The sequence below is a fragment of the Babylonia areolata genome, chromosome 2 (genome assembly GCF_041734735.1).
Source record: "Babylonia areolata isolate BAREFJ2019XMU chromosome 2, ASM4173473v1, whole genome shotgun sequence".
Classification (NCBI taxonomy): Eukaryota; Metazoa; Mollusca; class Gastropoda; order Neogastropoda; family Buccinidae; genus Babylonia; species Babylonia areolata.
In genome coordinates, this window is record NC_134877.1 from 29,217,733 (window position 1) to 29,227,732 (window position 10,000).

Sequence of the window (10,000 nt, forward strand, 5' to 3'; positions counted from 1 at the left end):
TGAGTTGACGAGGGAGGAAGAAACGACACGGTTTGTAGAGAACTCTGCCGACGTGACTGGGGATTATTTGTAGAATTCTGAGTATACTTGTGCAGTTCCTTCCAACGTCTTCCACCCCTGTCCCTTTTTTCTTCATCCTTAAACATGCCATGGGTAAAGGACATTTCCTCCCCCCCCCCCCACATGCCAACTATTGATGAATAAAGGACGTTCCCTTCCCCACATGCCAACCATTGATGAATAAAGGACGTTCCCTCCTCCCCCACATGCCAACCATTGATGGATAAAGGACGTTCCTTTCCCCACATGCCAACCATTGATGGATAAAGGGCGTTCCTTTCCCTACATGCCAACCATTGATGGATAAAGGACGTTCCCTTCCCCACATGCCAACCATTGATGAATGAAGGACGTTCCCTCCTCCCCCACATGCCAATCATTGATGAATAAAGGACGTTCCTTTCCCCACATGCCAACTAATGATGAATAAAGGACGTTCCCTTCCCCACATGCCAACCATTGATGGATAAAGGACGTTCCTTTCCCCACATGCCAACCATTGATGGATAAAGGACGTTCCCTCTTTCCCCACATGCCAACCATTGATGGATAAAGGACGTTCCTTCCTCCCCCACATGCCAACCTTTGATGGATAAAGGACGTTCCCTTCTTCCCCACATGCCAACCATTGATGAATAAAGGACGTTCCTTTCCCCACATGCCAAACATTGATGGATAAAGGACGTTCCCTTCCCCACATGCCAACCATTGATGAATAAAAGGCGCTCCCCCCTTCCCCACATGCCGACCATTGATGGATAAAGGACGTTCCCTCCTTCCCCACATGCCGACCATTGATGGGCAAAGGACTTTCCCTTCCCCACATGCCAACCATTGATGGATAAAGGACATTTCCCTTCCTCCCCACATGCCAACCATTGATGGATAAAGGACGTTCCCTTCTCCACATGCCAACCATTGATGGATAAAGGACGTTCCCTTCCCGACATGCCAACCATTGATGGATAAAGGACGTTCCCTTCCCCACATGCCAACCATTGATGAATAAAGGACGTTCGCTCCTCCCCCACATGCCAACCATTGATGGATAAAGGACGTTCCCTCATCTGCGCATGCCAAACATTGATGAATAAAGGACGTTCCTTTCCCCACATGCCAACCATTGATGGATAAAGGACGTTCCTTCCTCCGCACATGCCAACCATTGATGGATAAAGGACGTTCCCTCCTTCCCCACATGCCAAACATTGATGAATAAAGGACGTTCCCTCATTCCCCACATGCCAAACATTGATGGATAAAGGACGTTCCCTTCTTCCCCACATGCCAACCATTGATGGATAAAGGACGGTCCTTTCCACACATGCCAACCATTGATGGATAAAGGACGTTCCCTCCTCCCCACATGCCAACCATTGATGGATAAAGGACGTTCCCTCCTTCCCCACATGCCAACCATTGATGGATAAAGGACGTTCCCTTCCCGACATGCCAACCATTGATGAAAAAAAGACGTTCCATTCTTCCCCACATGTCAACCATTGATGGATAAAGGACGTTCCCTCCTTCCCCACATGCCAACCATTGATGGATAAAGGACGTTCCCTTCCCCACATGCCAACCATTGATGGATAAAGGACGTTCCCTTCTTCCCCACATGCCAACCATTGATGGATAAAGGACGTTCCCTTCCCCACATGCCAACCATTGATGGATAAAGGACGTTCCCTTCCCCACATGCCAACCATTGATGGATAAAGGATGTTCCCTCCTCCCCACATGCGAACCATTGATGGATAAAGGACGTTCCCTCCTCCCCACATGCCAACCATTGATGAATAAAGGACGTTCCCTTCCCCACATGCCAACCATTGATGGATAAAGGACGTTCCCTTCCCCACATGCCAACCATTGATGGATAAAAGGCATTCCCTTCCTCATAATTATGCCAACCATTGATTAACAAAGACCCCAATAACGGAATATGGCTGCCTGCATGGCGAGGTCAAAACGGCCATACACGTAAAAGCCTACTCGTGTACAGAAGTGAACGTGGGAGTTGCAGCCCACGAACTAACAAGAAGAAGATGAACAAAGGACACTGCTGTGTTCCCCACATGCTAAGCATTGATGGATAAAAGACAGTCCCTTCCTCCTAATTATTCCAACCATTGAAGTGTGGATTGCAACATCTGGTGAAAGGACCCTTCCACCGGCTACATTGACGTTGTCTGTCCGCCTCTCTGTCTCTCTCCCCTCTCTCTCTCTCTCTCTCTCTTTCACTCACTCTCTCGCTCGTTCGCTCTCTTTCACGCGCGCGCACACGCACACACATACACACATGCGCGCGCGCGCTCAACACGCATAGGTATATATATATATATATATATATATATATATATATATATATATATATATATATATATATACAGAAAAAAAAGACAGAAACAGAGACAGACAGGCAGGCAGGCAGACATTGAGACAGACAGAGGCAGACAGACAGACACAAACAGATGGACAGACAGATCACAAAAGGTGTGTGTGTGTGTTCAATCAGTTTCTGCAGACGTGACGGAAAGGAATGCTTTCTTTATTGCTTTCTTCTTCCTCACAAATTTCTGTGCTTTATTTATTTTTTTCTTGTTTGTTTAATGCAGCAGCTGATGAAAGCCTCAAAAGTGCGTTTGGCACAAACCACCTTTAGCATTCTCTCTCTCTCTCTCTCTCTCTCTCTCTCTCTCTCTCTCTCTCTCTCTCTCTGCCTGTATCTCCCTGTCTGTCTGTCTGTCTTTTTCTCCCCCTCTCTCTCTCATCCCTGTCTTTCGCACCAGAAGATTGTTTGAATACTTATTTTCTGTGTGCCAGTGCCTGAAGCTTGCATCTGCTTTTCTGTTTCTGCACATGTGTGTGTCTCCAGAATACTCTCTCTCTCTCTCTCTCTCTCTCTCTCTCTCTCTCTCGCTCTCTCTCCAAAGCATCTAGACGACTGTTTGTTATTGGCACAACATGGTTCCTGAATGTTTTGTTTTCATCAAGTGTGAGTGATTTTGTTCACAGCCAATGTTATTGGTATAACTTAAATATCCTTTTTTTTTAATATGTAGTTCTCGTTGAGGTTTATACGAACGTACGTGGTCGGGATTTTTTTAATTTTTTTATGCCTAGTTGAGTGTAGCATCTTTACGCCGGTTGATCGAACCAAGCATAACGTACAAGCGCCGAAGCTAACACCACGAAGATAAACCCAAATCAACAGAATGACGCGAGCTGTGATTGGGCGACTGGTCCACCAGTCAAGCTGAACACGAACTGACTGCTCAGCAGCTGTCTCGAGAACTCAATCGTAATTCTGAGATGGTGCCCACTAACATGGCTGAATTTCTGTGAAAACGGAAGTGGTTCGGCTAGCGGAAGTTGCGTGGAGGTCGACTGTAAAATGCGATGCCTTGAGCTCACTGAGCGATATAATCACATGAGTTCTCAGCCCGTGTCAGTTGAGCGTGGTATCTTCTTTCTGGCATTTTCCGAGGATGCTTTCATTCAACGCCGTTTTTCCACTGTTTAGTCTGCCTTTTTTTTGTGTGAGACTGAGAGGAATTATGAATGCAAGCCACCAACTCGACCGGTGTAGTGCATCCAGAATGCTTCCCCCCCCCCCCCCCCCCCAACTCATATTAACTACGTGGAGATATTCCACTGGGGAAATGGGGTTGGAGAGAACGTGGAACATGGGGTAGAGTAAAACAAATAATAGTAAAAGGGCCTGTCCCGTAATAACAGAGGGAGGGGTGTTTATGGGCTGACTCCAGTGAGAAAGCGGTGTCAGGAGTCAATTCCAGAGTGCCTGTCTGACTCTCAAAGGGCCACGTACTAGTCACATTTCTCCACACCCCCGTACTTTGCACTGGCTCCCCATCGAGGCGAGAATTAAATACAAAGTTCAAGAACTCTCCACTCTTCCTCGGACTGTTACCTTCTGAAAATCCCTGATGTCAGTACAGAAACCTATGGTGAACATTGTTTCCTCTTTGCAGCTACTCATATCTGAAACACCTTCCACGTCAATAATAATAATAATAATAACAACAACAACAACAAAATAATAATAATAATAATAATAATAATAATAATAATAATAATAATAATAAAAGGATATTTGGTACGCCCAACCTAATGATATAAAAGCCCTGGGCGTTTACAATTAAAAAAAAAATGCAATGACGCGTGCATACTGAAAACACACAAATACACCCGCACTCACAGATCATCCCGTTCCAACTCCATCCCACAAACCTACACCCACTCCACACAAGATGTAGACACACACACACACACACACACACACACACACACACACACACACACACACACACACACACACACACACATTCCGATCGTTCAAGGTATATGAACATGTGTACGTATAAAAATAGTAAAAACAATACAAGTAAAAAAAAAAATAACTTGATTAAAACATAAAGGTGAAAACATGAGGTTACCTAATGATTTGAATGGCTGGAAATAAATGAGTTTTCAAAGAGGTTTTGAAAGAAGAGCAAGAAACGGCATGACGGACAGGAAACGGGAGTGAGTTCCATGCGGAAGAAGTCTGGAAAGAGAAAGTGTGTTTTCCATATGATCTGGTTCTGTAGGAGGGAATTTTTAAGAGACGGCCATCGCCTGATGACCGGAGCTGGCGAGATGGTAGAATAGTAATGCAGAAGCTCAGAAAAGTAAGAAGGAGACATGCCAATCATAAATTTGTAGCACAGGAGAGAGAGTTTGTTATCTATTATTTTCTCAGTAGGTAGCCAGTGGAGGGAGGGAAGAAGAGGAGTAATATGAGCCGATTTGGGAGAGCGGGAGATAAGCCGTGCAGCGTGGTTTTGGACTCTCGGAAGTCTGGATAACAAGAAGTTGGGGCATCCAGCGAGCAAAGAATGACAGAAGTCAATCCTAGATAGGACCAGGGAAGAGACAAGGGTTTTTGTGGCATCCTGAGACAGAATCCGTTCAGATGATTCCACCTCTGCCTTTCGCTATACATTAAACACTCCTCATTATAAAACCTGTCTGTATGCAGACTCAGTTTCCTTCTTCACCAACACTACCCCATGCCTGTCAGCCCACTTCATATGCATGATGAATGAGAGAGGGATAGTGGAAGAGGAACAGGGAGGGGGGGGGGGGGAGAAAGAGAGTCATGAATGATTCATGTAATTTGTAACTTTTTCTTTCATGTAAAGCGCCCTGAGCTCTTGGAGAGAAAGGGCGCTTTATAAATGCACATTATTATCATTATTATTATTCATTAAGATGATGATGATGATTTGAATTTTTTGGGGTTGCTGTTGTTCTTATGATTTCCGAGCGCTACACTGGCTGTGTTTTCCCGTATCGAGCAGACTGAAAGAAACGTGAATCAGTTAGGCTTTGGCCTCTTCCTTCAGTGTTCACCAGAGATCGGGTTTCGAGGCCCTGGCCTTCTCGGCATCGTTTTGTGTCCTTTGGAAAGGTACTTTCTTCACCCAGGTGTGAAAGAGTTCCTGGATCTGGTTAGGGGAAGGAAGGGACTGGGCCCCGGCTTTCTACGCCTAGCCCTGGACACAGTGGGTATGCATTCACTGCTTCAATGACTGTAAAAGGCAATGGAACCTCTAACTTTTAACCGTAACGACTGAACGAAGGCCAGCAACTGCTACGTCATCTGACCCCGTACCGTTCCCGTCACCTCTCACACCTTCCATTATTCCCGTCGTATCTATTCCCTTCCAGGAAGCTGCAACTTCAGAACGATCGGCGAAGGAGCCAGACAGTGCAGAAATGCCTCTCCCATTTCGAAAAGAAGCTTGCCCAGGCGTTTTCCGGGTAAAGAGACTGGATTGAAAGGCTTCAAGCCAGACAGACACATCAACGTCAGACTTTGTGTGTGCGCGCAGTGTGGGAAGAACTGTTATACCCGAGGTTCTATCAATCAATGGCCTGTCCACATCTGACGTTCTATCAATCACTGACCTGTCCACATCTGACGTTCTATCAATCACTGACCTGTCCACATCTGACGTTCTATCAATCACTGACCTGTCCACATCTGACGTTCTATCAATCACTGACCTGTCCACATCTGACGTTCTATCAATCACTGACCTGTCCACATCTGACGTTCTATCAATCACTGACCTGTCCACACCTGACGTTCTTTCAATCACTGACCTGTTCAGCCACACCTGACGTTCTATCAATCACTGACCTGTCCAGCCACACCTGACGTTCTATCAATCACTGACCTGTCCACACCTGACGTTCTTTCATTCACTGACCTGTTCAGCCACACGTGACGTTCTATCAATCACTGACCTGTCCAGCCACACCTGACGTTCTGTCAATCACTGACCTGTCCACACCTGACGTTCTTTCATTCACTGACCTGTTCAGCCACACCTGACGTTCTATCAATCACTGACCTGTCCAGCCACACCTGACGTTCTATCAATCGCTGACCTGTGCGCCCACACCTGACGTTCTATCAATCACTGACCTGTCCAGACATACCTGACGTTCTATCAATCACTGATCTGTCCACACCTGACGTTCTATCAATCACTGACCTGTCCAGCCACACCTGACGTTCTTTCAATCACTGACCTGTCCACACCTGACATTCTATCAATCACTGACCTGTCCAGCCACACCTGACATTCTATCAATCACTGACCTGTTCAGCCACACCTGGCATTCTATCAATCACTGACCTGTCCAGCCACGCCTAACGTTCTATCAATCACTGACCTGTCCACACCTGACGTTCTATCAATCACTGACCTGTCAACACCTGACGTTCTATCAATCACTGACCTGTCCAGCCACGCCTGACGTTCTATCAATCACTGACCTGTTCAGCCACACCTGACATTCTATCAATCACTGACCTGTTCAGCCACACCTGACATTCTATCAATCACTGACCTGTTCAGCCACACCTGACATTCTATCAATCACTGGCCTGTCCAGCCACACCTGACGTTCTATCAATCACTGACATGTCCACACCTGACGTTCTATCAATCACTGACCTGTCCAGCCACACCTGACGTTCTATCAATCACTGACCTGTTCAGCCACGCCTGACGTTCTATCAATCACTGACCTGTCCACACCTGATGTTCTATCAATCACTGACCTGTCCACACCTGACATTCTATCAATCACTGACCTGTTCAGCCACGCCTGACGTTCTATCAATCACTGACCTGTCCACACCTGATGTTCTATCAATCACTGACCTGTCCACACCTGATGTTCTATCAATCACTGGCCTGTACGGCCACACCTGACGTTCTATCAATCACTGATCTGTCCACACCTGACGTTCTATCAATCACTGACCTGTCAAGCCACACCTGACGTTCTATTAATCACTGACCTGCCCATACCTGACATTCTATCAATCACTGACTTGTCCAGCCACACCTGACGTTCTATTAATCACTGACCTGTCCAGCCACACCTGACGTTCTATTAATCACTGACCTGTCCAGCCACACCTGACGTTCTATTAATCACTGACCTGTCCAGCCACACCTGACGTTCTATTAATCACTGACCTGTCCAGCCACACCTGACGTTCTATTAATCACTGACCTGTCCAGCCACACCTGACGTTCTATTAATCACTGACCTGTCCAGCCACACCTGACGTTCTATTAATCACTGACCTGTCCAGCCACACCTGACGTTCTATTAATCACTGACCTGTCCAGTCACACCTGACGTTCTATTAATCACTGACCTGTGCAGCCACACCTGACGTTCTATTAATCACTGACCTGTCCAGCCACACCTGACGTTCTATTAAGCACTGACCTGTCCACACCTGACGTTCTATTAATCATCACATAGAGCGCAACTCGGCAGTCTCCCGAGGATGACGGATGCCTAACATTACCGGCATGTATGTGCAACTGTGTGTGTATGTTTGTGTGTGTGTGTGTGTGTGTGTGTGTGTGTGTGTGTGTGTGTGTGTGTGTGTGTGTGTGTGTGTGTGACTCGACTCGACTCGACTCGACTCGACTCAACTCAACTCGACTATAATTATTGTCATGAAACCGGAAAGGGTTAACATGCACAACGAAAGAACAAAAGGAACAAAGAAATAGTCATCAAAGACGCATCTTGGCTTCTTTTTTTCGTTGTTTTTTTTTTTTTTTTTCCAATCGTCACAGTCGAACAAGTTATTTAGTTTTAGATTATTGTCCGGTGTCTTTCAATTCATCACATCTAATAGTTAAGTAGATCGCAAGTGATGAAACAAAATACATGTATCTAGGAGACATAATTCATCTTCAACAGCTTCATACGTATTACGTCACATTTTAAAATCATTCTTGGAATGTTTGTAAATCTCCGTTCAATATTCAGATCGTGTGCGTTTACAAAGAGCTCGTTTGTAAGCAGGATCGATTGATGTTAGTTAGATCATTCTCGTTCCGATAATTGTTTCTTATAATTTTGTTGCAGAAGTTTAACATGTTGCATTCAGCTTTTCTCTGTTTGAAAAATTAAATGTGTCCATCTTTTGATTGTTGACGCAAAGTAAATTTAAGTCTACTGCTATTAAATTTAGACTGGGATTAATCCAAACATGACCTCACTCTACACTGTGAAGAGTGATTTTTTATGAACAGTAGCTAAGGGCTTTCAATTGTATCTAGTTGGCTCAGCATGGAAATACACACCTATTGGATATGGCTGTCATTATGTACATCCAGAATATGAGTCCAGTGGCTATGAACACTGCATGCAACATGAACCCCAGTTGGAAATATGCCCGATTCTGCGAGAGTTGGCAGGTTCATTGCTGTATAATGTACTCATAGAAGCAGTATGCAAAATTTTATATGCATTTGCTCATGATGATGTTTCAAAGAAATAAGGCTTCTAAAGAAATCAGACGTCAATGAACTGTCAGTTTTAATTTCACCCCATGGGAACCAAATCTCGGCTCAGTATGTTAACAAAGTATAGGCGAAACAAGCGAATCAAAAAGCTGCAGTTCAGAATTCAAATGAGTATCTTGCTTTTTGAGGACTATTCGGAGGGAATGTGTTGCTTTTGATGCCTGTTTGGCTGGGTGTTCTTCGGCGAAAGAGAATGGTTCAGTTTTGTGAAATAACATACCCAAGTACTTGTAACGGTCATTTGGCTGGATTATATCATTGCCTACTGTGAAAAAGACGGGCATTTGGGATCAGTGTGTGTGTGTGTGTGTGTGTGTGTGTGTGTGTGTGTGATTTTTGTTTTTTATGTTGAATTTTAAATCCCAGTTTTCGCAACATAGATTGAGTTTATCCAGTTTGTTTTGAAGTCCCATCTTTGTCGTGGACAAAATTATGAGGTCATCAGCATTTAGTATGCATGGAATGATGTCAATTTTGTCATAACCTATGGATGGTCAGTCAGTAACGCCCAACAATTTCGGGAGATTGTTGATCAAATTTACTGAATAAAGTGGGACTGAGTGCGTGTGTGTTTCCTTGCAGTACTTCCTCTGAAAATAATGGAAATTTCAGAAGAAAATCCCGTGTGTGTGTGTGTGTGTGTGTGTGTGTGTGTGTGTGTGTGTGTGTGTGTGTGTGTGTGTGTGTGTGTGTGTGTGTGTGTGTGTGTGTGTGTGTGTGTGTGTGTGTGTGTGTGTGTGTGTGAATGTTTGCTATCCCATTTCATTCTTTCAGAAAACTCTCAGCGGTCTTGCTGATTGAAACACGTGCACTGTCTACGAGAAAACATTCGTTTGCTATTTCATAATTACGAGTAACTGCCTTTTTCAATTAGCCGCTCTAGGTGCGTGCGCGCACTAATGGTTACGGTGTGTGTGTGTGTGTGTGTGTGTGTGTGTGTGTGTGTGTGTGTGTGTGTGTGTGTGCGTGCGTGTGCGTGCGTGTGCGTGTGTGTTACGTGCGAGCGACCGCGTTCGTATCTG